Genomic DNA, 27,030 nt, shown 5'->3' on the forward strand with positions numbered 1-27,030 from the left:
GAGAAAAATAAAAGTGTATATGGGGTTAATTTAAAAAAAACAAAAAACATGTGGGCCAGACATAGTGGCTCATGCCTGTTATCCCAACACTTTGTGAGGCTGAGGTGGGTAGATTGCTCGAGCCCAGGAGTTCAAGATCAGCTTGGGCAACATGGTGAAACCCCATCTCTATCCAAAATAAGCTGGTTGTGGTGGTAGGCACCTGTGGTCCCAGCTACTCCAGAGGCTGAGGTGGAAAGATCACTTGAGCCCAGGAAGTTGAGGCTGCAGTGAGCCATGATTGTGCCACTGCACTATAGCCTGGGTGACAGAGTGAGACCTCACCTCAAAAAAAAAAAAAAAAAAAAAAAAAAAAGAATGTGGCTGGGTGTGGTGGCTCATGCCTGTAATCCTAGTGCTTTGGGAGGCTTTAAAGGCCAGAGCATTGCTTGAGGCTAGAAGTTTGACACCAGCCTGGGCAATATAGTCTCTGTCTCTCCAGAAAAAAGAAAAAAAAAATAGCTGAGCATGGTGGCACTCACCTGTGGTCTTAGCTACTCAGGAGGGTGAAGTGGGAGGATTGTTTGAGCCCAGGAGTTGAAGATTGCAGTGAGCTATGATCACAACTCCAGCCTGGACACCAAAGTAAGACTCTGCTTCTTCTTTTTTTTTTTTAAATATATAAATGAAAAAAAAAAAGTTTACTGGGAAAGCAAAAGAGCTGAAGGGAGCACTAGTAAGCCAGAAGACCAGAAGAAAGGTCAGTAGAGACTGAAGCATAGAGAAAGAGGTGGAAATGAAAGACCCTACAAAATAAATAGAACACGGTGGCAAGGTTTAATATACTTGTAATAGAAGTCCTGAAGGGGAGGAGAGAGAAATTATGGGAAAAACTGTTACCTGAAAAGAAATTGACTGAAAATTTTCCAAAGCTGATGAAAGGGATCAAGCCAAAAATCCAAGAATATCTATGAACTTACATCAGGATGAATTAAATTAAAACTACACCTAGGTACATGATGATATAACTGCTGAAAAACAATGGAAAAAAACCTCAAAAACAGAGGAAATACATACATTACTTTCAACAATAAGATTAACAGCAATAAGATTAACAGCTATCTTTTTGTTTTATTTATTTATTTATTGAGACCAAGTCTTTCTCTGTCTCCCAGGCTGGAGGGCAGTGGCATGATCTCAGCTCACTGCAACTTCTGCGTCCCGGGTTCAAGTGATTCTCCTGCCTCAACCTCCTGAGTAGCTGAGACTACAGGTGCCCGCCACCACACCTGGCTAATTTTTGTATTTTTAGTAGAGATGCGGTTTCACCATATTGGTCAGGCTGGTCTCGAACTCCTGACCTCAGGTGGTCTGCCCGCTTTGGCCGCCCAAATTGCTGGGATTACAGTCGTGAGCCACCATGCCTGGCCAAAGTTATCTTTTTAATAGAAACATTTTAAGCCAAAAGACAGGAATAATTATTGTAAACTGCTGAAAAAGAAAAGGAAACTAAACTAGATATCTATACCTAGGAAGCATAGCATGGTGGTGATATCAAGGCAGACAGAGTAGGAAATAATGCTTCCTTGTGCTGCTGTTCAGGAACAGCATAAAATATTGTGAGCTCCTTGTGTAACCACCCAACAGGTTCACCTTGCTCTCTGCCTAGACAGAGCAGATTTATCAAGACAGGGGAATTGCAATAAAGAGTTATTCCCACAGAGCTGGCTTTGCAGGAGCCTGGAATTTTATTATTAATCAAATCAATCTCACCAAGAATTCAGGGGATGGAATTTTTAAGAATAATTTGGTGGGTAGGGGGCCAACGAGTCAGGAGTGCTGATTGGTTGGATCGCAGAAGAAGTCACCGCTGTCCTCTTGCTCTGAGTCACTTTCTGGGTGGAAGCCACAAGATCAGACGAGCCAGTTTATCCATCTGGGTTATGCCAGCTGATCCATCAAGTGGAGGGTCTGCAAAATATCTCAAGCACTGATCTTAGGCTTTACAATAGTGATGTTATCTCCAGGAACAATTTGAGGAGGGTCAGAATCTTGTAGCCTCCAGCTACATGACTCCTAAATCGTAATTTCTAATCATGGGTTAATTTGTTAGTCTTGCAAAGGCAGTCTAGTCCCCAGGCAGGAAGGGGTTTGTTTTGAGAAAGGGCTGTCTTTGTTTCAAACTGTAAACTATAAACTAAATTCCTCCCAAAGTTAGTTCAGCCTACCCCTGGGGAGGAACAAGGACAGCTTGGAGGTTAGAAGCAAGATGGAGTTGGTTAGGTCAGATCTCATTCACTGTAAGAATTCTCAGTTATAACTTTGCAATGGTGGTCTTGCTTGGAAGCAGAGACTGTGTCATGGTCTTCTTTGTGTCCTCAGACTGTAGCAGTGCTTAGGAGACTTGTAGAACATTTGAAGAGTCTAGAGCAGTTGGACCTTTCATTACATGTTCAACTCACTAAATCTGGGCAAAATTGATGCTGACCCAATGCCCAAGTCTAAGAAAACGTTTTAATCTGGACCTTGATACTTTTTAGTTGTGTGATAACAGAGATAATTATTCAACCCCTAGTATTAGTTTCCAAGGGCTGTCATAACAAATTATCACAAACTGAGTTGCTCAAAACAACAATTTATTCAAGTTTTCAGTAAGGCAACGCTCCCTCTGAAAGCTCGTGAGAAGAACTTTCTTTGACTCTCCACAGCTTCTGGAAGCTGTTGGCAATCCTTGGCACATGTCATTCCAATTTCTGTCTTCATTTCCACACAGGCATCTTTACTCTGGATCTCTGTGTCTCCAAATCTCCCTCTCCAGTCACTGGATTTAGGACATTAGTCATTGAATTTAGGGCCCACCTTAATCCAGTATGACCAAATTTTAGCATGTTTATAGTTAAAAAACATTCACAGGTACTGAAGGTAAGGACTATAGCATATCTTTTTGGGAAGACAATTCAATGTACTAAACTCCAGAGCCTCCATTTTCTCTTCCATAAAATTAATACAGGCTGGGCACAGTGGCTCACGCCTGTGATTCCAGCACTTTGGGAAGCCAAGGCGAGCAGATCACTTGAGGTCAGGAGTTCGAGACCAGCCTGACCAATGTGGTGAAACACCATCTCCACTAAAAATACAAAAATTAGCGTGGTGGTGGGTGCCTGTAATCCCAGCTACTTGGGAGGCTGAGGCAGGAGAATCGCTTGAACCCAGGAGGTGGAGGTTGCAGTGAGCCGAGATCATGCCATTGCATTCCAGCCTGGGCGACAGAGCAAGACTCCATCTCAAAAAAAAAAAAAAAAACCTAAATAAATGTAATACCAACCTTGAAGGGTTATGATCAATAATCAAGTATTGCCTAGGACCCAGAATAAATGGGTAATACATTATCAAGGCAGGATTTAAAAAGTAAGCACTAAGTAAAAGATTGGGAGGCTGAGGTGCGAGGATTGTTTGAGGCCAGGAATTTGAAACCAACCTAGGCAACACAGTGAGACCTCTTAGCTACAAAAATAAAAGCCATTAGGAATGGTGACACAAGCCTGTAGTCCTAGCTACTCCAGAGGCTGAGGTGAGAGAACTGCTTGAGCCTAGGAGTTCAAGGTTACAGTGAGCTATGGTGTGCCACTGTACCATAGCCTGGGTCAAGACAGAGACCCTGTCTCTTTAAAAAAAAAAAAAAAAAGGACACATAAATACATATTGATAGACTCAGGAAGGGGTGGGGTGGTTGGGTGATTGAAAGTGAAAGTTTCTGCTAACTATACGTATTAATAAGATTCTGTCAATGAAAAACTCCATTTTTTTCAAAGAAACTATAATATTCAGTCTAATATCAAATGAATAAGAAAATATGAGGGTCAAATGGATACTATTGCAGTGCACAGCAGCAGCAGAGGCACTGCTCCTTCTGGAGCAGGCCTACCCTGTAGGCAGTGTGCCCAGAGGAGCAGCTCAGAGGCAGTGCTGCACTCATATTTATACCTGTTTGTAATTACATGCAAATTAAGAAGTGATTTATACAGAAATTTCTAGAAAAGGATGGTAACTTCTGGGTTATCAGGTCGTTGCCATGGAAAGGGGTGGTAACTTCCAGGAGTTGCCATGGCAATGGTAAACTGAGGGTGTCTTATGGAAAGCTGCTTCTGCCTCATCCCTGTTTCCGCAAGTTGTCAATTTGGTGGGATGTCCTAGGCCTGCCTCTGGAGTTAAGTCCCATGCCTACTTCAATATGACTTATTAAAGGTTATTAAGATTAGTATATTTCTAGAGTTCACTGAAATATATACTGCTGAAAAGTCTGATTGCCACCCGAAGATTGGCAATGTAATGATTGCCTTGGAACTAAAGCATATATTTGGAATTATAACAAATTTATGGAAAGACTCCTTGCTATTGGTGCATTGTGTCTTAAATTGGTTGCTGTTTTGTTTTGTTTTGTTTTGAGATAGCGTTTCGCTCTTGTTGCCCAAGCTGGAGTGCAACAGCGCGATCTCAGCTCACTGCAACCTCCACCTCCCAGGTTCAAGCGATTCTCCTGCCTCAGCCGCTGAAGTAGTTGGGATTACAGGTGCACGCCACCATGCCTGGCTAATTTTTTTTCTATTTTTAGTAGAAATGGGGTTTTACCATGTTAGCCAGGCTGGTCTCGAACTCCTGACCTCAGATGATCCGCCCGCCTCGGCCTTCCAAAGTGCAAGGATTATAGGCGTGAGCCACCATGCCTGGCCAATTGGTTGCATTTTTTACATTTATTTATTTATTTTTTTTCGGAGACAGGGTCTCACTCTGTCACCCAGGCTGGAGTGCTGTGTCTCGATCGCGGCTCACTGCAGCCTCCACCTCCCTGGGCTTAAGAGATTCTCCCGCTGTAGCCCCTCAAATAGCAGGGAGTCCAGGTGTGAGCCACCATGACACCGGGCTAATTTTTTTGTATTTTTGGTAGAGATGAGGTTTTGCCTTGTGGCCCAGGCTGGTCTCCAGCTCCTGGACTCAAGCAATCCACCGGCCTTGGCTTTCCAAAGTGCTGGGATTACAGGCATGAGCCACAGAGCCCGGCCTAATTTTTATTTTTATTTTATTTTTTAAATCAGAGTAACATTTACATAATTTAAGATGTCTAATTCTACTTTAATGCATTTAACCAAGAGCATTAGTCCTCCCTTTGTCCCTTTCACTGGAATCCCACTTCTCAGAAGCAACAATAACCTGCAGTGCTAGCTACTTTTATGGTATTTTTTAAAATGGGCTCCTATTTCTAAATAGCACACTTACACTTAAATTGCTATTTCTTTTTCAGTTAAAACATTGTATTAATTTCCTACCATAGAAGTTTAAAAGTTAGCTGTCTTACACTACCCCTGTTCTTACAGATCATCCTCCCCAACCTTCCAATACAGCTCTATCATATTTTCTATTTTAATCAGTACATAGTCTTTACTTCTCTTCTCCTCTCCTCTCCTATCTTCTCCTCTCCTCCCATCCCCTCCCCTCCCCCCACTTTTTCTTTCTTTTCTTTTCTGTTTTCTTTTTTCTTTTTTTTTTTTTTTTTTTTTGAGACAGGGTCTCAACTGTTGCCCAGGCTGGAGTGCAGTGATGCAATCTCGGCTCAGTGCAACCTCTACCTCCTGGGCTCAAGCAATCATCCCACCTCTGTCTCCCGAGTAGCTGGGACTACAGGTGTGTGCCACCACACCCAGCTAATTTTTGTATTTTTTGTAGAGCTAGGGTTTTGCCATTTTGCCCAGGCTGTCCTCAAACTCCTGAGCTCAGGCAGTCCTCCCGCCTCAGCCTCCCAAAGTGCTGGGATTACAGGAGTGAGCCACTGCGCCTGGCCTTATTATGTAAATATTTCTTACAGCTAAGTCTTGTTATCTAATAGTATGTTTTCGTTTCTCTGTACTTAAAAAAAAAATCTGCAATTAGTAGTTGTCCTTTAAAAATTTTGTTTTCTTTGTACCTATCACTAATGTTTCTGAAACTTACAGAACTCAATGCCGTTCCACAGGATCAAATGCATCACGTAATCCATTAGTTCTAATTGCTTATTGAAAATATCTTTCTTTGAACTCTCCATACTTCTGCTCCAATCTGTACTGTGGCTTCAAGCTGACATCCTGAAACTCCTCCCTACCATATCCTGGACACTATCTTTGCCTCCCTTGGATAGGATCCCCAGTTTCCTGGATCCCAAATTTTCCTGTTTCTTAGCTTAGTCCCTAATATTAATAGAGTACATGGGAAGGAAATTTTTGGCTATCTTATATATCTATATATTTATTCTCGATTATTACCCTCATACTTGATTGACAGTTTGGTTGAGTATAGAATTCTAGATTGGAAATAATTTACTGTCTTAAAAATTATTTTATAGTGTTACAGCTCTTTTAGAATTTGTTTATCAGGCCTTCAGGTTTTTTTTTTTTTTTTCTGGAAAGCCCCTAAAAAATAAAAGAAAATAAAAATAAATTATTTTGTAGTATTTAGTACATTTAAAATACTGTTGTATTATAAATATAAATTATGGAGCATAATAAAATAAATTGCCTTGCACAGTGACTGATGCCTGTAACCCCAGCACTTTGGGAGCCTGAGGCAGGGGGATAGTTTGAGCCCAGGAGTTTGAGATCAGCCTGGGCAACAAACATAGTAAGACCCTGTCTCTATTAGAAGAAAATGTTTAAAAAAGGCTGGACATGATGGCTCATGTCTGTAATTCCAGCACTTTGGGAGGCCAAGGCAGGCAGACCACTTGAGCTCAGGAGTTCAAGACCAGCCTGGCCAACATAGTGAAACCCTGTCTCTACCAAAAATATAAAAGTTAGTCAGGTGTGGTTGCATGTGCCTGTAGTCCCAGCTATTCGGGAGGCTGAGGCTGGAGAATCACTTGAACCCAGGAGGCAGAGGATGCAGTGAGCCAACATCACACCACTGCACTCCAGCCTGGGTGACAGAGTTAGATTCTGTCTCAAAAAAAAAAAATTCTCTTTATTCAATAATAAATTAACCATAGCTTACTGTAACTTTCAACTTTATACACTTTTAAATTTTCTTTAGCTTTTTGACTCTTTTGTAATAACACTTAGCTTAAACACAAACACATTGTACTGTTGTACAAAAGTATTTTCTTCCTATATATCCTTATTCTATATACTTTTTTCTATTTTTAATTTTTTTATTTTTAAACTTTTTGTTAAGAGCTAAGACATGAACACACACATTACCCTGGGCCTACACAGGATCAGAATCACCGGTTCTATCTCCATGTCTTGTCCCACTGGAAGGTCTTCAGGGACAATAATACACATGGGGCTATCATCTCCTATAATAGCAATGCTTTCTTCTGGAACACCTCCTGAAAGACTTGCCTGAAGCTGTTTAATAGTTAATTTTTTTTTTTTTAAGGTGGAGTCTTGCACTGTCGCCAGGGCTAGAGTGCAGTGGCCCGATCTTGGCTCACTGCAACCTCTGCCTCCCGGGTTCAAGTGATTCTCCTGCCTCAGCCTCCTGAGTAGCTGGGATTACAGGTGCACACCACCATGCCCCACTAATTTTTTGTATTTTTAGTAGAGACGGGGGTTTCACTATGTTGGCCAGGCTGGTCTCGAACTCCTGACCTTGTGATCCGCCTGCCTCGGCCTCCCAAAGTGCTGGGATTACAGGTGTGAGTCACTGCACCCAGCCTTATCGGTTAATTTTTTAAAAAAATAATTAGCAGGAGTATACTCTAAAATAATGATTAAAAAGTATATTATAGTAAACACATAAACCATTAGCATAGTTGTTTATTATCATTATCGAGTATTATGAACTGTATGTAATTGTATGTGCTATATTTCTATAGGACTGGCAGCAGGTTTGCTTATGCCATCACCACAAAGACATGGGTACTGCATTGTGCTGCTATGTTATGATGGCTATGATGTCACTAGGCTACAGATATTTTTCAGCTGTTATAATCTTATAGGACTACCATCATGCATGTGATCTGTTTTTGTTTTTTATTTTTTTTGAGATGGAGTCTCGCTCTGTTGCCCAGGCTGGAGGGCAGTGGTGAGATCTCAGCTCACCATGACCTCCGCCTCCCGGGTTCAAGTGATTCTCCTGCCTCAGTCTCCCGAGTAGCTGAGATTACAGGTACGCACCACCACACCCAGCTAATTTTTGTGTTTTTAGTAGAGACGGGGTTTCACCATATTGGCCAGGCTGGTCTCGAACTCCTGGGCTCAAGCTATCTACCCGCCTCAGCCTCCCAAAGTGCTGGGATTATAGGTGTGGGCCCCTGCACCCAGCTTATGCGACCTGTTTTTGTTGACCAAAACATCATTATGTGGTATGTGGGTGTATATATATATATATGTGTGTGTGTAAATATACATATATATCTTCAAGTGTGTGTGCACTTGTGTGTGTGTGTGTGTATAATATTTTGGTTCTGATAATTCTAATCTCTGGAATTCTTGAAGTCTGTATCTGTTTTTTGTAATTTCTTTTCTTTTTATTTTTAGTTTTTTGAGATGGGGTCTCACTCTGTTGCCAACTTCTGCTTCTTACAGGCTTGAGCCACCACATCCAGCTAAAATTTAATTTAATTTAAATTAATAATTTAAGTAGCTACATGTGGCTAGTGGTAACCATATTAAATAGCAGACATCTACAGGTTAGACTTTTCCTTCTATGAAATTTTACACAATACTTCTCCTTCACCTTCCAAGCCTGCCTTCAGAAGTAACTAGTATTTCCCATTCCTCAGCCTTTGCTGGTTGCAGCACTAAAAGTCAACTTGCCTTTTGTTGGCCTGTGTTGACCATTCCTCACCAACTAAACACTCTCAACAGAATAGATAAACTTGAATCCTAGATGAGATAGCATTGATTCAAGCATATTTCATTTTCTGTAATACGTTGACTTGTCTTATTTGCTATTTTCTTCTTTCCAGTTCTGTTATTTTTTACATCCCTTTCTCTCAGTCGCCTTCCAATAATATTAGTATGGTTTTCAAAGGGAGTCGTTGGAAAACTAGACTATGGTTTTTCAGTTGACTTTATTTTTATACCTAAATAACTTACTCCTTGTTTTAGCTTCATTATCAGTTTAATTCAGAGGTGGCTCTAAGAATTTTTATCTGTCTAGTGACTAGGAATTCCAGATTGGGATCAGAAATGACCATCCCTCCATAGCAGGGTTTCTCAAAGTCAGCGCCATTGGCATTTTGGGTTGAATAATTTTTTGTTGTGGGAAGTTCTCCTATACCTTGTAAAACATTTTGCACTGTTGCTGGACTCTACCCACTAAATACCAGTAGGACCAGCACACCCCTTCTGCCTTTGACAATTAAAAATATCTATAGACCTTGGTCTAGAAGACAAAATCCCCTCCGTTGAGAACTACTGCTTTAAAAGGTTTTTAACTTTCTAAACTAGGCCATGCTTTATGAAGAATCCTTAAGTTAGCATATTCTCAAATCCATTAAAATCACCTGAATATTCTGTTTGAGAAGTAGGCTGGGAATCTGTCTTTTTAACAAAGACCCTAGTGATTCTAATTTAGCTGTTTCTAAAGATCACACTTAGAGAAACATTGCCCTAAGTTGACTACAACGTTATGTGAAATATCCCTGGGCACCATTAGAATGCTCTAGACATATAAGATTTCAAGGGACAGGTCAATGTATTGAGAAGATAAATATTTACTGGGTTAGAAATCATGCGAACTATCCAAGAGTGCTGCATGGAGCAAATCTAATACAAACATTGATGAAATCCCAGCAGTAAAGTCTTCTTTGTGTCATTGTTCTGGGTCATGTTTGGAGCTGACAAGGGAGGTGTTGGGGACCTGTAGAAGTGAGTCCAATTTTTCTGAGTCCTTGATTTTCCTGAAGCTCACATTTAATAATGAAACAGGATCCCCAGTAAGGATGCTGCTGTGGTGTTGCCAATTACTTCATGCCTGATAGAGAAGCTGAAATTCCTCCCCATACTTGAGTTTTTTTTTCTTTCCAGTTAATTGTTCTTCCTAAATTGAATGATCTATTTTTGGAACTGAAAGAGATGCAGTGTAGAGAGAAAGGAACTGACAAAGCCCAAGGCAGAGAAGGGAGGTAGACAGAGAAAATGCGGAAAGGAGAGAGCGATGCTATCTGCTTCCATCTTCCTCATAACCAACACATAAAGTGAACAGGAAGGGCATTATCTCTTCCTGGGAGCAGGTGAATGAGACATGAGGGGCAGGATATTTTGCCTATGAAACCACAAACACATGAAAAGAAAAAAATGTAAAATTCTAGAGATAGTTGTAACCTGGAGGTCTAGGTCTTAAAATTCACTGGGCTTTCCCTTAAAACTCTAGAGTGGGCCTGCATGTTCATGTCATCAAATCAGAAGAAGAGAAACCTGCTTCTTTACTGTATTTCTTAATAAAACTTATTTGAAAAGCACCACGGCCTTAGTCTTGAAAATGTGGGAATGATTGTCTTATAGAGGTGATTCTGAGAGTATTTATCAGGACTTCTGATGCATTTAGTCCACATGTACGTTTGATGAAGCATATATGCACACAGATGTGTGTATTTTTAATGAACTCAGAACCATAAGTAATGTCCATCTTAGCCAGATTCATTAGCTATTATCAAAAACATATTTGAAAAATAGTCAGCAAATATTGTGTCTAACTACTAGCGTGGCTATCAGCTTCTTACACTTTGCTGCTTCTATAAATAATGCTTTTGTTAACTCCAGTGAGTTCTTCTGATCCTCCTTCAGTCTAAGCATCATGCTCAAAGCTCTGGAGTGTGCCTACACTAGCCATTTCTGCTGCTTCTGTTCTCCAGGCATTTCAATTGCAGTTACATTTTTAAAAGACCCTTTTTTATGCTTTTAAATGCTTAGCAAAACTACAAAGAAGAACACGCATCATTTTCTTCAAAACACGTAAACATTTTGGCCTGCCAAAGAGACTACACCAAAGACAGCCAGCCTGACTTTAAAATGCACGAGAAGAACAGAGACCTTTCAAGCTCCCATAAGACTGTGCCATTCTTTCCACCCCTCACTGGATATTTTAACAATGTATGCAGTTCACTCCTGAAATGATTCAACTAAGGAAAGAAAGAGGCTTCAAAGGACTGTGTACACTTGCCTTTCACTGCCATGAGGTGTCAGGAGAGGAGCTCCTGGCTGCCCGCAGTATCATTTTCTCCATTTCTTGCCATTTTAATCTTAGCGTCATGTGGATAGCATATCCATATTTTTCTGTGTGTCTAAGCATTTGATTTTCATCCACTGTAATAGCAGACTCTAACACCAGAGTGGTGAAGAATGGAGCACAGGGAAAGAGAAAGGAACGATCCTGGGAATGATAGCATTCAATCAAACAAGCTATGCAGATCCTTTTATGCCAGCTTGTAACACAAAAGTTGTAGAACTAGAAGATTGCTACTTTCTTCCTCACGTAAGTAATTGTGTAGGCTGATCAAACAAACCTCTGTTTGATCTTAGATCATTTATTCCAAACTCAAACTCTGATAAGCAGAGATAAAATCTTATGGTGTACTGATAATGTGCGCTTCATAACTAAGCATGCCTGGATTCAAATTCTGATTCCATCTGGATTTGTGCAACTTTGGGAAAACTGAGTTATCTTGAGCCAATAACTTAACCTCTTTATGCATGTTTACTCATCCGTAAAGTGGGGTAATAGTAGAAAATGCCACTAGAACTGTTGTGCACATGAAATGTGTAGCTTTATGTAAAATCACTTTTTTTTTTTTTTTTTTTGTAGACAGAGTTTCTCTCTGTTGTCCAAGCTAGAGTGCAGTGGCGTGATCTCAGCTCACTGCAACCTCTGCCTCCCGGGTTCAAGCGATTCTGGTACCTCAGCCTCCCAAGTACCTGGGACTACAGGCGTGTACCACTATGCCCGGCTAATTTTTGTATTTTTAGTAGAGACGGGTTTTAGCCATGTTGGCCAGGCTGGTCTTGAACTCCTGGCCTCAAGTAATCTGCCCAGCTTGGCCTCCCAAAGTGCTGGGATTACAGGCATGAGCCACCTCACCCAGTCTGCAGCTATGTGTAAAATCACTTAGATGGTCCTTGTCTGTGAAGCGTGAGAAATAGAAGTTTTTAGAACAGTTGTTATCAGTATTAGTATCATTTCGTTATACATCCAGAATTATTGACAATGATGTGATAGATCTGATTCTAGCTAATTCTGAAGCGAAATATCAACATTCAGGATGGGTGCTGTCCCTTTTTCAGCACAAAAGTACTCAGACAGCTCAGACTTGTCAAATCCTTCCAGAACCTCTCTTGGTTTTATATTGACAGGAAGCTCCTACAGGTATGGTTATACAGAATACATATCTAGATTGGAAGATGGAATATTTTTTCTAGAATTGCCCCATGACACTCCATTTTGAGTTAGTTCTTTCTAGGGAGTCTTGTGGAAGGAAGAAATAGGTGCATTTCCACTTATTTGGATGTGATTCATGTAGTGTGGGATTATTATTCACTTCTGTTATGTAATGTGACCATGTTTTTGGCCCAGGAGTTTAATGGTATTTCTGGCACATAGGTTGTCAAATATACTGCTAACTGAATAATCAACTCCATTATGTTCTTCTGGGTCCATAGGCAGTTACAGTGCCTCTATCTCCAGTACTATCCTGTCTGTATTTTAGATGTAGGAAACAGCTGCACTGAAACCATCCCTGTGGCTTATGCTTATCTCAAAATCTGGCTTGGGGAAACTCATTGGATTATTCTCTGTAAGTGAGCAGAAGAGCAAAAAGAGTCTTCATATATTGAAAGTGTATGTATTCACTGAATATTTATTGAGCATCTACTATGTGTGTAAGTCACTGTGCTTGCTACTGACAATACAATGTTGAACAAGATAGACCCAGTATCTGTCCTTAAGGATACATGGTGGAAGAAACAGACATTAAACAAATAATTCTATGATTTAAAAAAAAAAATACAATTGTGGAAAGTAGGGAGATGGGGATATGTGTTGCTCTGTGAATATGTAACTTAAATGTCAGACCTAATCTGAGGGGTGAATCAAGACCTGCCTTAGAGAAGGAATGTTGAGCTGAGGTTTGAAGGATAAATAGAAGTTAATTAGACAACAAGAAAGGGACAAAAGCCTCTTCTAGGTAGAAGAAATAGCATGTGCATGGGCCATGAGATGGCAGAAGCAGTTAATTTAATGAAGTGAAAGAGGGTGAGTGTTGCTAGAGTGTGGAGGGAAGGGCAGAGGAATGTAAGATTGGGAAAGGAAGGCAAGGGTGAGCCAAATAAGGACTCAAGGCCATGGTAAGGAGTTTGATCTTTATTTAAAAACAATGAAAAAACATGAAAGAGAGTGACATGATCAGAACTGTGTTTTTAAAAACACTGGCTATCATGTAGACAAGTCCTGGAGGGCTGAGAGTTTGGATATAGGAAAACTATTTACTAGTCTATTAGTTTCGTTGAATTTATTAGACTGATAATAGCAATATAGACAGATATCAATTTTTTAAATTGAGAAATATTTATGTGGTGAAACTGAAAAGGCATTGGTGATAGGAGTAAGAAGGAGGTTGTAAGCTCAACTATGAACTGGACATTTGGTGGCAATATTCACAAAGTTAGGATTCATTGCAAGAAAACCAAGTTGAGTGAAAAAGGAACGGTTTAAATTCAGTTTGGAAGTATTAAATTTCTGGAAACTTAGCAGTGTTGTTTTGTAAATTGTTAACAACAGGCTCTCCAATAAGAACAAAATAAAAAGCTCAATGGGTAGCATTTGTCAGTTTCCATGATGTAAATATTCTCATCATGGCAGATTTCAACCTACCAGTTTGATGGTGCTGAACATGAAGCTGTGAGGAGATTCGGGCAGTGGGCTCCCAGGTGCCGACGTAAGCTGGCTTCAGCACATCACTGACACTAAGATATGTAAAGGGAGATGTCGAGAGGAGGTTGAATGTATAAGTAGTGAGCTGAAAGGAGTGGTCCAGGCTGGAGTTCGGATCATCAGTGAGTAAGTGATAACCATGCAGATGAGACTGCTGAGAGTGTACTCAGTGAGAAGAGGAAATGATTACTGAGACTTGGGAAACCAAGATGTTAAAGTTCACTGGAGAAAGGCCAAAAAGGAAGAATAATTCTCAGAGAGTGGACTGTTTGATGAGACATGGAAAGAAAGAGTTTTGAGAAAGATAATTGGTCAACACAGTTAAATGTTGCTGATAGGTCAAATAAGACAGAGGCTGAAAAATTTCCATTAGATTTAGTGACAGAAATTAATAGTGAGTATAATGAGAGCACTTTTCATGGCATGGTGAAGACAGGAGTCAGAGTAGAATGGTTTGAAAAACAAAAACACAAATAAATTGGAGAAGATGGTGCTATTGAATATAGAAAATGATTTTGAGATGTTGGGCTATGACAGAAGTAAGAGATTATTTGTAGCTATCAAATTTAGGGTTTGGTGCAGAAAGTTGATCCAGGTTCTGTTTGTGCTTTATTATTTCTTATTGTTATTAAACAAGAGAGATTTGAACATGTTAAACGCTGATGTCAAAGATCCAGCAGAGAGAGGGAGGTTGCCAATAGACGAAAAAGTTGACCTTTTGAAAAATCCCTCTTCTTTCATTAGCTTGGTCACTCCTGAACCCCTTACAAATGTTATACACATTCTCATCTTATGCCTTTCCTTGAGTTATTTTTCTCTTTTACCTATGTTTGTCTCTACAAATTTCACTTAGCCTAAACACCCGGCTTATGTCTTTTCTCCTCTATGAGGATTTCTTTGATTATTCCATCATACCCTCATCTTTTTTCTTTTCAACCCTAAGTTGTAAGCAATAACTAGGCTTTAAGTTCAGTAAATCAGAGGGATAGAAGAAGATATTAGTTATCTAGGGGCCATGGTCAAACCCTTTTCTCTGGAAATTTCTTATCAGCCCTATACAAAGTATGGGCCTTGGTGGCCACTTTTTTTTAAATTTTAAAACTGGCTGGCCTGGCATGGTGGCTCATGCCTGTAATTCCAGCACTTTGGGAGATGAAGGTGGGAGGATTGCTTGAGCCCAGGAATCCGAGACCAGCCTGGGCAACATGGTGAGACCTTTTCTCGACAAATTTAAAAAATTAGCTGGGCATGATGGTGAGCACCTGTGGTCTCAGCTACTCGGGAGGCTGAGGTGGGAGAATAGCTTGAACTCAGGAGCTCAAGGCTGCAGTGAGCCATGTTTGTGCCACTGTGCTACAGCCTGGACGACACAGGGAGACCGTACTTCAAATAAAAAAAAAAACTAAATAAAAACTGCTTACTGGTCACAGCTGAAGATTGGAGTGAATAGTTAAACCAAGTTGAGACCATCAGATTTTCTCACGTGAGAGTTTGAAATTAGAGACACAAAAAAATGTATTTGTTCATGGCCGTTCCTGAAGTTACAAGGACATTAAAACTAGGGTACATAAATGGCTATTTGTGGACAGCAAGTTTGATGTCCAAGCAATGAAAACTGGTCAATAGAGAAAAAAAGTATAAAGCAGGTTCACAAAATCAATAAGGGGTGGTTTACCATGTGATGAGAGAGAGACTGACTTTGTGTCATTTTTCTGTACCCAGCCCTTTTTGTGGTCTGGTTACTTTTCCTGGCCTTGGGTAATGGGACATTCCTTAATAAAAGGACATTACCTTTACTTAAGCTAGCTTCAGATGGTTGCTGTTTCTTAAAATTAAACAAACTTTGACAGGTGACATCAAAGATCAGGACTGAATAGATCATTCTGAGCTGAAGGGTCTCATGGATTGTAGCTGAAGAGACAATACAAGATCAGGTAAAGCTGACCCCAAAGGTTAGGGGGAAATTGGAATCTAAAGATCAGGTCAAAAATTGAGATCTGAGAATTGATCTCAATGAGAAATGGCAGAGATGCAACCTCTGGATAAACAAGCCATCTCAAACTGAAAATATTTCTGTACCAGGCCAAGATTCTCTGTTTACCTTTACTCTCACATCTGCTTAGAGGTGTTCAAAAAGTAAGAAAAATTAAAACAACAACAGCAACGATAGCAACAAACGGGCAAGTAGAAATTGAAGGTCTCCCTTACTGTATTTGTTTCTTTTCCCCCCATCTTTGTAACTATTCTTCCTCGGATTCTCTGTCCTCATGCTCTATGAGGCAATCCCATTTGAAGAATATGCTGCCAGATCCTTTTCTTTTCCTTCTCGTTTTTTTCTTACATTCTTTACTTTTGTAGTCTCATGTGTTTCTATAGCTTCAACATTGGCCTTTATCTGTGTCTTCAGCCTTGACCTCCATCCAAAAGATGATATCAACTGTATAACGACTTGTTGGATATCTCTACTGGAATGTCCCAGTGGTCCTTCAGAGTCAGTAAGACACAAAGTGGGTAAAAATGCACACTCTGTAGTCTCAATTGTCTAGGTTTGAACCAAGACCTGCCTTTTGTCGGGTCTGTAATTTTGGGAAAGTGATATAACCTTGGTGATACGGTTTAGGTCTGTGTCCAACCAAATTTCATGCCAAATTGTAATCCCCAGTGTTGGAGGTGAGGCCTGGTCGGAGGTAATTGGATCACGGGGGCAGAGTTCTCAGGAATGGTTTAACACCATCTCCCTTGGTCAGGATAATGGGTGAGTTCTCGAAAGATCTGGTCGTTTAAAAGTGTGTGGTACATCTGCCCCCCACCTTTTCCTCCTGCTCCGGCCATGTAAGGGGAGCCTTCTTCACCCTTACCTTCTGCCATGACTGAAAGTTTCCTATGGCCTCCCCAGGCATGCATCCTGTACAGCCTGCTGAACCGTGAGCCAGTTAAGCCTCTTTTTTTCATAAATTAGCGAGACTCGAGCATTTCTTTATAACAATGTGAGACAAAAACTAACACACTTGGTAAGAATCAGTTTTCTTACCCAGGATGACAATAGTGCCTACATCATAGGATAGTTATAGAGATAAACATATGTATATAGAGTTGGTATACTGCTTCGTTTGTGGTAAACACACACTAAATGAAATCCTTTATTATTGTTGTTGTTATCTTCATCTTTATTTTTTGTTATTAAATGTGATTTCCCTTAGCTTAATTATCTCTCTTGATAACTTCTCAAATATTTGATAAGTTATATGAACATTGAAAGTCAAAAGTTATAGTCCAACTCTGTCACTAATGGCTGTGTGACCCTGCATCAATCACCTAAACTCTCTGGAATTCAAATTTCCTCTTGGTAATACTAGATTGTACTAGATGAACGCTGAGGACTTTTGAAATTGCCTTTGCAAAATTATAACAGTGAGGAAAATTTAACATAGCTGACTCCATCTTGTTTCTAGTATCACAAGCTAACTATCTCTGCTCATTCCTGGGCATAGGCCAAGCTAACTACGGGAGCAATTGAGTTTATAGTTTAACCTTAAAGCAAGGATGATAATAGTCCCTTCCTGAAACTAACCTCCTTGTTTGGGGACCAGACTGCCTTTATAAAGCTAAGGAAAGGCCACAAGTTTAGAATTATGAAAGGGGCATGAATTATTTTAAGATGTAGGCATAGTTAAGTGATAACCAAACATTGTTCCCTAACTTGCTTTTGTGTTATTGCTCACTGCTCAGAAGTCATGTAGCTGGAGGTCAAAAGATTTGTAATTTCCCCAGTTGTTCCTATAGATGGCATCATTATTCCAAAACCTAAGACTGACATTTGAGGTATTTTTATGACTTTTGCATTCTTGCAGACCAAATGATGCCACTTGTACCTGTGACCCACACCAAAGAACTGACTCTACTCAAACTGTGACCCCCACTCAGAAACTGACTCAGCACGTGAAGACACTTTTGATATCCTTATGATTTAATCTCCAACCAATCAGCAGCACCCATTCCCTAGCCCCTTGTCCACCAAATTATTCTTAAAAACCCTAGACTCTGAGTTCCTGGGGAGATGGATTTGTGAAATATTTCTCTTCCTTCTGCTCAACTGCTTTGAGATAATTAAACACTTTCTCTGTGGTAAGACTGCTGTCCCAGTGTACTGGCTTTACTGTGCAGCAAGCAAGAAGAAGCTGTTTGGCTGTAACACTTTCCTGAGCCCAAACAATATATTATATGATTTCCTTTTTTAATCTTAAAATTTTTAATCATCTTTAATATTTTCCTTTCTCTTAACTTCTAAATCCATTTAGATTTTGATTCTTGTCAATTTTACCTCCACCACCTTTCATATCTGACTTCTCTCTATCTCATCCCATCACCTTATTACAGGCTCCTCCTGTTGGACTCCATCAGGTCTGGGAGAATTAAAGTGACTCCCTAGCCAGTCTTCCTTATTTCCTATCATTTCTTCTTTTAGTGCATTTTATACATCACCAGTTAAACTCTCCACATTTGCCCTAATTTTTATTCTTATGCCATGTCCAAACCCTACTTTTCTGTTAAAGCTAATTCAAATAACAGTCTGTTCTTTAGATTTAGCTTTTGATCACTACTTTGTGAAATTTATTATTCGTGCTAATAAACACCATCATTTCTTAATACTAAGCTTACAAAAAATTCTGGTTCTTTTTTTAGGGTGGTTGATGTATTCAGAAATCAAACTGCTTATAGTTTGGTTTTCCACTTTTAGAAAAAACATGTTTTCATATACAAAAAAATTAAGTAGGCCAGTCTCAGTGGCTCATGCCTATAATCCTAAGACTTTGAGAAGCCACAGTGGGAGCATCACTTGAAACCAGGAGTTTGATATCAGTATGGTCAACATAGTGAGACCCCATCTCTACCAAAAATTTTTTTAAATTAAGAAATTAAGTTTACCTGGTAGTTGATCCCTTTGTGAAGGGAGTTAACCAAAAATTTGTCATTTTGGTATCTGGTATTTTTTTCAGCACATAGACACAACTATAGTCTTCTTATTTATTCATCTAGTGTCTTTTGGATGCATCTCACAAATGAATGATTTTGTTGTATTTCTTCATAAGGTCAATAAGCCCATAACCAATAAACTCAGGAATAACTATTGGTATGTCTTATTTGTATAATATGCTGATTCTTTGTTATGATGTCACTTAACTACCTGAGTCATAGTCTTGGAGCCCGCTTACTTGTTTCCTCTTTGACCAGGAGATTGGTTGCCTAAGAGTATTTTAAGTGGAATCAAAATCCAATTAACTTGGTAACTCTTTGAACTGTAACATCATTTTAGCAGATGACTTGACTATTAGAAAACTCAAGTTACTGCTTTCTCTATTCAGTAGAAGTGAGAGAGGGATAAAAAAAAGAGGCAGGAGCAAAGAAAGTAGTTCTAGGCATCTATTCTTTTAGGTATTAGAATATTAGGTAAGACAGCTGGAGACTGTTATCGTCTTTAAGATGTCATATAATTTCTATACATCTTCTTCCTTTTCTACAAAAGGGGAGAATAGTAATACATAATATGCCCATGTGTCTTTGGTGAGCCTTAATTAGACCTTGTTCTGAAAAATGAGGACTACAGTGACTTTTTTTTTTTTGAGATGGTTTCTTGCTCTGAACTCCTGACCTCAAATGATCTGCCTGCCTCAGTCTCCCAAAGTGATGGGATTACAGGCGTGAGCTACCACGCCCGGCCCTACATTGACTGTTTATTGTGCTGTTGTCTAATGTTATGATGCATTTTAGGATAAAATATATTTTTCTATCATTCTATTTACTTGCATAATTATATCAACCATATTTTGAACCAGTGAGCCATTTAGAAATGTGGCTTGAAACATTTGTGTCCAGGTCCTTACTTGCATGATTTGTTGTTTATAGACAATTGCATTCTGTTGTGTGGCATAATATGAAATATATTTAGTCTTTGTCTCTGGTTCAGGTAAACAGAGCCAACTCTAGAGATTATCTGTGTGATAGGAGTGTCTTTTATTATACATAATGAGCTTCTTTGATAACATAGTGAGCTTCTTTGATAACAGTTTATGATAATGAAGTGACTTAGAATAGGGTTCCTAGATAGCCTCAGGATGGGGCCAGTTACCAGAAAGATCAAGTGATTAAAGGACTAGAGAGTTAGAACTTTCAACCCTACCCAGAAATCTCCAGGAAAATATGTATGTGTGTGTGTGTGTGTGTGTGTGGCTCCCACTGGTGTTGATCTCTATAAAAGCTCTTGGCCAGGCGCGGTGGCTCACGCCTGTAATCCCAGCACTTTGGGAGGCCAAGGCAGGTGGATTACCTGAGATCAGGAGTTTGAGACCAGCCTGGCCAACATGGTGAAACGCCATCTCTACTAAAAATACAAAAATTAGCCAGGTGTGGTGGTGTGTGCCTGTAATCCCAGCTACTCGCAAGGCTGAGGCACGAGACTCACTTGAACCCAGGAGAAGGAGGTTGCAGTGAGCCGAGATAAAAAAAAAAAAAAGGCCAGGTGCGGTGGCTCATGCTTGTAATCCCAGCACTTTGGGAGGCTGAGCCGGGCAGATCACGAGGTCAAAAGATCGAGACCATCCTGGCCGACATGGTGAAAGCCCGTCTCTACTAAAAATACAAAAATTAGCTGGGTGTGGTGGCACATACCTGTAGTCCCAGCTACTTGGGAGGCTAAGGCAGGAGAATCTCTTGAACCCAGGAGGTTGCAGTGAGCTGAGATCGCGCCACTGCACTCCAGCCTGGCGACAGAGCAAGACTCCGTCTCAAAAAAACAAAAACAAACGAATAAAGAAAAAAGATATGATTTCTCATTCCACCTGCCAGTCCCTGTCTTGGCCCTGCCCCTTCACCTCCCTCCTCCATTAATGTGTAGGGTCCAAGGGAAACCTCCCCTTCATCCTCTGAACTTTCTTTGAAAAATCAACTCACAAAATGCGGATTAATTGGAGAAAACGTGTACACATTTGATTAATATGCTCACGGGAGAAACACAGAGAGATTGCCTACCCTGCAGTGGGTTCAGAAGCTTATATAGAATCTTGGAAAAAGAGGTTATGGCGGGCAGGGGAGAAGAGTGATTCTGTTAAGGGGATTACTAGGAAGAATGAATGGATCAGGGAACAGAGATTAACTTGTAACTTGTAGATTAATCTTGTGAAAGGGTCTGTTCAAGTGTGGTTATGTTCTTGGTCTTACAGAGAGGAGAAGAAAAAAACTACTGTTCCTTTTGGTGGGTCTGGATCTTAGGGGTGTAAAGGAACTTCAGCTGTCATACTGTGCTTTGGAGGCAGGGGGAAGGTTAGAGACACCTTGAGGCTTCAAAGTGCCATATTTTGGGGTGTAAGTTTGTCACAGGGTGAACCTCAAAATTGGGGCTCAGCCCAGGAGGCTGCATGGGTTCTTGGCTTCACACAGGGAAAACGATTGAGCCAACAGAGTAAAGTGAAATCAAGTTTATTAAAAAGTAAACGAATAAAATGTTGGCTACTCATAGGCAGGGTACCTCTGAGGGCTGCTGGTTGGCTATTTTTATGGTTATTTTTGATCATAAGCTACGGGGGTAGATTAGTCATAGTTTTCTGGGAAAGGGGCAGAGAATTCCTGGAACTAGACCATATAGGGTAACTTCCGGATGTTGCCATGGCATTTGTAAACTGTCATGGCACTGGTCAGAGTGTTTTTTAGCATGCTGATGCATGATAATGAGCATATAATGAGCAGTGAAGACAACCAGAGGTGCTTTCTTCACCATCTTGATTCTGGCTGGTTTTGGCTGGCCTTTTTACCACTTCCTATTCAAGCAGTGGGGTGTTTGTGTCCTGTGTCTTGAGAAACAAGTCCTGCCTAACTCCTATCTCAAGTATCTGAGCCCCAACAAATACTAACTGACTTCCCAACTGCAGATTCCCAGGTTAATTCTGCTCTAATGAGGAGGAATTTTAAGGTGTCTTAATGTTTCTTTCATGCATCTTGGTTCAGTTTGCCAAACTCTGACCACATGGGAATTTCAGAAATAAAACATATTGATTCTAGTGACATATTAAAGCTATGAAGAGCTGGGTGTGGTGGCTCATGCCTGTAATCCCAGCACTTTGGGAAGCCAAGGTGGGCAGATGACTTGAGCCCAGGAGTTTGAGACCAGCCTGGCCAACATGAAGAAACCCCATCTCTACAGAAAAAAAAAAAAAAAAAAAAAAAAAAAAAAAATATATATATATATATATATACATATCTATATACAAAAATTAGCCAGGTATGGCGGTGCTCACCTGTGGTCCCAGCTACTCAGGAGGCTGAGGTGGGAGAGGGTCTCATGTGGTCTGTACGAAGACCAGCCCTGCTGCTAGTACCAGGGAATGGCTCCTTCCCATGACTCACTTCTTTGGGTATTGCTTGCTTGTGTTAAAACATATCCAATAAGGTATGAACAGGGTCTTCTGCACGTCTCAGTTTAAACATACTATAGTACTATAGGCAGTTTTTTTTTTTTTTTTTTTTGAGGCAGGGTCTCAGTCTGTCACCCATGCTAGAGTGCAGTGGCTTGATCTTGGCTCAGTGGAACCTCCACCTCCCAGACTCAGGCAACCCTCTCCCATCTCAGCTTCCTGAGTAGGTGGGACTACAGGCGAGCACCGCCATACCTGGTTAATGTGTGTGTGTGTGTGTATTTTTTTTTTTTTTGTAGAGATGGGGTTTCATCACGTTGGCTAGGCTGGTCTCAAACTCCTGGGCTCAAGTCATCTGCCCAACTTGGCTTCCCAAAGTGATGGGATTACAGGCATGAGCCACCACACCATGCTCTTCATAGCTTTAATATGTCACTAGAATCCATGTGTTTCATTTCTGAAATATCTCATATTAAGACTCTTGAATTAACCCCTACTCCAATTCCACCTTTTCCACCCTCAAGTTCAGCCATTCTTCATAATGCAGACAGAGTAATCTTTCTTTTTTTTTTTTAGTAGAGAAGGGTTTCACCATGTTGGTCATGCTGGTCTCGAACTCCTGACCTTGTGATCCACCTGCCTCGGCTTTCCAAAGTTCTGGGATTACAGGCGTGAGTCACCCCGCCCGGCCCAGACAGAGTGATCTTTCTAAAAAACAGATCTGATTATGCCTTTTCCTTGGTTAAAAATCTTCCTTATTGTCTGTAGGCTAGAATACAGTAAGATACCTTACAATTCACCCATAACATTTTTTCCTCATTGTCTGTGGCTACATGCCACATACCCTGTGCTTTGACCATGAGCCTTGTTCTTTCTAGCTCTGTGCCTTTGAGCCACTGTTCCCCTTGCCAAGACCATGCTGGTGAAGTATCACCCATCTTTGTAGACTCCAATGTTATGTCCTCTGTGAATTGTTGCTGGGTCTTTCTTTCTCTAAGACAAAAAAAATTGCAGCCTCCTTTGTGTGTCCCTAGTAGGTTTGTCCATATCACTATTGTGTGTCCCTAGTAGGTTTGTCCATATCACTATTATTATATTCATGATGCTTCACAACAATTAGATATTTGTGTCTTGACTATGTATTATTAGCCTTTGCATCACCTCACCTCATTCAGAGTCTGGTAGTTCCTTAATACATGGATAATTTGTTAAATAACTCAAGACAGTGATTTTTATCCTATTATATAAGAGAAGGCAGAGATGGTGAGAATGATACTTTAGCTATTCCTTAAATTCACTCCTAAGGCAAAGGACATTGAAACTCTATTACAAAGCGTGACCATGATGTTCTTTTCATCCACACTGAACAAGCATATGCTTCGGGAAATAATTATTCTTATTATTCTTCTGCAAAGATTAGATTATTTTATTTTATTAAAAGATGGGACACAGTGTTCATTTAATTAAGCAGTTTTCCTCTTGCATCTAAAATCAAGTATAATTTCCTCTTTAAGATCAAATGAACTATAGTACTTGAGAGAAACTTACGTGATATAAAAGCATCTAGCACAGTGTACAGCACAGAGTGAGCACTGAGCAATGAAGTTTATGGAAAGGAAGGACAAGAGAGGGAGAAACACAGCAGTAGAAAACAAGAATATTAGGTGCTGATGCTGAATGACTCAGAACCAGTCAGAACTACAGATGAAACAACTCTGAAATGTGGACCTGTTTAGAAATAACTTGCCGGGAATTCTATTCCAAAAAGTGAAGTATGTCTTTAAATGTTTGTGTTATTATTTCTAAGCTTCACTGTTTTTATAGAAATGCAGAATATTAAAACTGGCATCCATTTTTGTCTGGTCCGGTAGTTTCTGTGGAACACTCTCAGAGGAACCCAGGAGTTCCCTGGCAGGGACAGCCTGTGAGATGTTGGTGAGGCAGCCCAGGCTGTCAGGAACATGGGGTTCTCTGTTCTTCACCAAAGAACTTCTACTGTGTCTATTTTGTACTGGAGGTTTCTGTGTACAAGTTTGTTTGAGGGAAATTTCTTAACTTTGAAGTTGAAAACATCCCGAATCTACTGTTTAGGTCTAGGTTTTTATAGATGAGGAAAATTTCAAGTGACTTGTCCCATGTCAAACAACTATTGATGCACTAGCAGCTAGTTAGCAAGCTAGTTGGGTTTCCTTTTTTGTTGCTGTTGTTATTGCCTCAGTTTGGACATGGTTATAGGAAGTGATGAGCACTAGGGGAACAGGGAGAGGTGAGGGCGATAGATTAGGAACTAAATTAGGAAGATTGTAGCAAGGGAGTCTGCTTTTCATGCAAAATAAGAAAACAAATTAGGAGAGTTTCCTCCACTTCTTCCCTCTTAGAATGCTGTTTTTAAATATACAAATGGCTGCAGCAGCTTTTCCTTCATAGAATGTTGACAGGGACCCAAATTTGAGTAACTGCTTTATTATATATTTTATATGTATAATATATATTACAATATATATTTGCATATAAATATTTATATATTGTATGCAATATATAAATGTATAATATATATTTGTGTGTATATATATTTGTAATATACATTAGGTAGCAATATATGTAGGGATATGCATGTTTTATTTTCTTAATTTTAGTTTTTGGAGATGGAGTCTCGCTCTGTCACCCGGGCTGGAGTGCAGTGGCGTGATCTCAGCTCGCTGCAGCTTCTGCCTCGTGGGTTCAAGCGATTCTCCTGCCTCAGCCTCCTCAGTAACTGGGATTACAGGCATGCGCCACCACACACAACTAAGTTTTATATTTCAGTAGAGATGGGGTTTCACCATGTTGGCCAGGTTGGTCTTGAACTCCTGACCTAAGATGACCCGCTCACCTCGGCCTCCCAAAGTGTTGGGATTACAGGGGTGAGCCACCACACATGGCCAGGATATGCATGTTTTATTTAGAGATATAGATATCCCTATGAACAGTATATATATCACTTTGGTGGTAAGATTGATAGAAAATTTGAATGACTTATAAAATGTGATTATGAAATTCAGAGAAGGCCCTTTTTTTTTTTTTTTTTTTGACAGTCTCAACTCTGTCACCCAGGCTGGAGTGCAATGGCGTGATCTTGGCTCACTGCAGCCTCTGCCTCCTAGATTCAAGCGATTCTCCTGCCTCAGCCTCCCGAGTAGCTGGGATTACAGGCGTGTGCCATGACGCCCGGCTAATTTTTTGTATTTTTAGCAGAGATGACATTTCACCATGTTGGCCAGGCTGGTCTCAAACTCCTGACCTCAGGTGATTTGCCCACCTCGGCCTCCCAAAGCGCTGGGATTACAGGTGTGAGCCACCGTGCCTGGCCAGAGAAGGCTCTTTATTTGCAGAGAAGGTTCAAAGATTTATTAAATATTGGCTTTAAAATAGATTGGATTTGCCTGAGGAAAAGAACTCTTTCATGTCTGTGATCCAATTATTCTATCCTTGCTGGAGGACAAGGTGTGTTCAGTAGCACAATAGCTGGAGAGAGTGGATAGAAAAAAGGTTGCAAGACCATTAAGTCACTTGATTATGAAACGAAAATTAGGAAATTAGTTTTAGGCACATTTAAAAGGTGACAAAAGACACTGCTGTGATAACCAATGACTGAGAGGAAAGAGAAAGGTTAGAGTTTAGAAGTAGGATAAGAAATTCTGGGACATTTCCGTAATGTTTATTTTGTTGTTGTTTGTTTCTTTTAGAGACAAGATCTCCCTTTGTCACCCAGGCTAGAGTACGGTGGTGTAATCACAGCTCACTGCAGCCTCCAACTCTTGGACACAGGATATCTTCCCACCTCAGCCTCCCAAGTAGCTAGAACTACAGGTGTGCACTACCACTCTCAGTTAATTTTTATTTTTTAATTTTTTTTTGTAGAGATAGGGTTTCACTGTGTTGCCCAGGCTGGTGTCAAACTCCTGGCTTAAAGCAATTTTCCTGCCTCAGCCTCCCAAAATTGCTAGGGTTACAGGCATAAGCCACCATGCCTGTCCTGTTTCAGCAATGTTAAGAGAGATGGTTCCGTTTGACATAAGAGACTAAACAAAGAAGCATAAAAAGGATAATCTGAAATTCAGGAATTAAAAAGTCAATTAAAAAATGAAAGAGTAGGATTCAGGCAAGAGAAAGAACATTAAAGAAGGAAGACAATTCTACAGTGTGAAAAAAAAGATGAACAATGGTCAAAACAATGCTAAGGAGACACAATTTAGTCTGAATAAACTTTCAAAAATGTTGAGGGAAGAAAGACTAGCTCAAGGAGAAGATATTGAAAAATAAGAGTAGAAAACTCATTGATTGTCTTGTTGAAAACTAACGCAGAGAAATACAATTAAAGGAAGAGATATCCAAAGACATCCCAGACAACTTACCAGGTAGTACCAGAGGAGTAAACAATGTGGTCATTAATATTGCAAGATTAAGCTTCTCTGTTGTTTTGGGGGGAATTAGAGCGAGTTCATGCAGAATAAAGCAATTACCACACATGAGCTCGAGTTAAGGTTTCCTGCCTCCCGATGGCATGCACGGCTTTGTGCCATGAAATCAGAGTAGACAAGACTCACGCGTGTCATTGGAATCCAGTAAGTTGTGAAGTATACATTTCAGGGCAGAATCATGCTTTTTTCAACTTCAGGAATGAATTCAGGAAGGCTTAGATTTAGCATAATGGGGATTTCCACATTAAAAAGACCAAATTGGAAATTACTAGCGTAGATGGAAAATG

General features: G+C 40.2%; 1 long non-coding RNA gene and 1 pseudogene across 1 annotated transcript in view; one reads left to right on the plus strand and one right to left on the minus strand.

The window, feature by feature from the left end:
• Positions 1 to 1,901: 1,901 nt before the first annotated feature.
• Positions 1,902 to 27,030, minus strand: part of LOC134761964 (uncharacterized) — a 66,422-nt gene continuing 41,293 nt past the window's right edge. The window contains exon 3 of the long non-coding RNA XR_010141278.1: positions 1,902 to 1,950. This is a non-coding gene — a long non-coding RNA (uncharacterized LOC134761964). The remainder of the gene's footprint in view (positions 1,951 to 27,030) is intronic.
• On the plus strand, positions 6,350 to 6,421 carry LOC112131273 (U7 small nuclear RNA; annotated as a pseudogene).

This window comes from Pongo abelii, chromosome 1 (assembly GCF_028885655.2).
Source record: "Pongo abelii isolate AG06213 chromosome 1, NHGRI_mPonAbe1-v2.0_pri, whole genome shotgun sequence".
Taxonomy (NCBI): Eukaryota; Metazoa; Chordata; class Mammalia; order Primates; family Hominidae; genus Pongo; species Pongo abelii.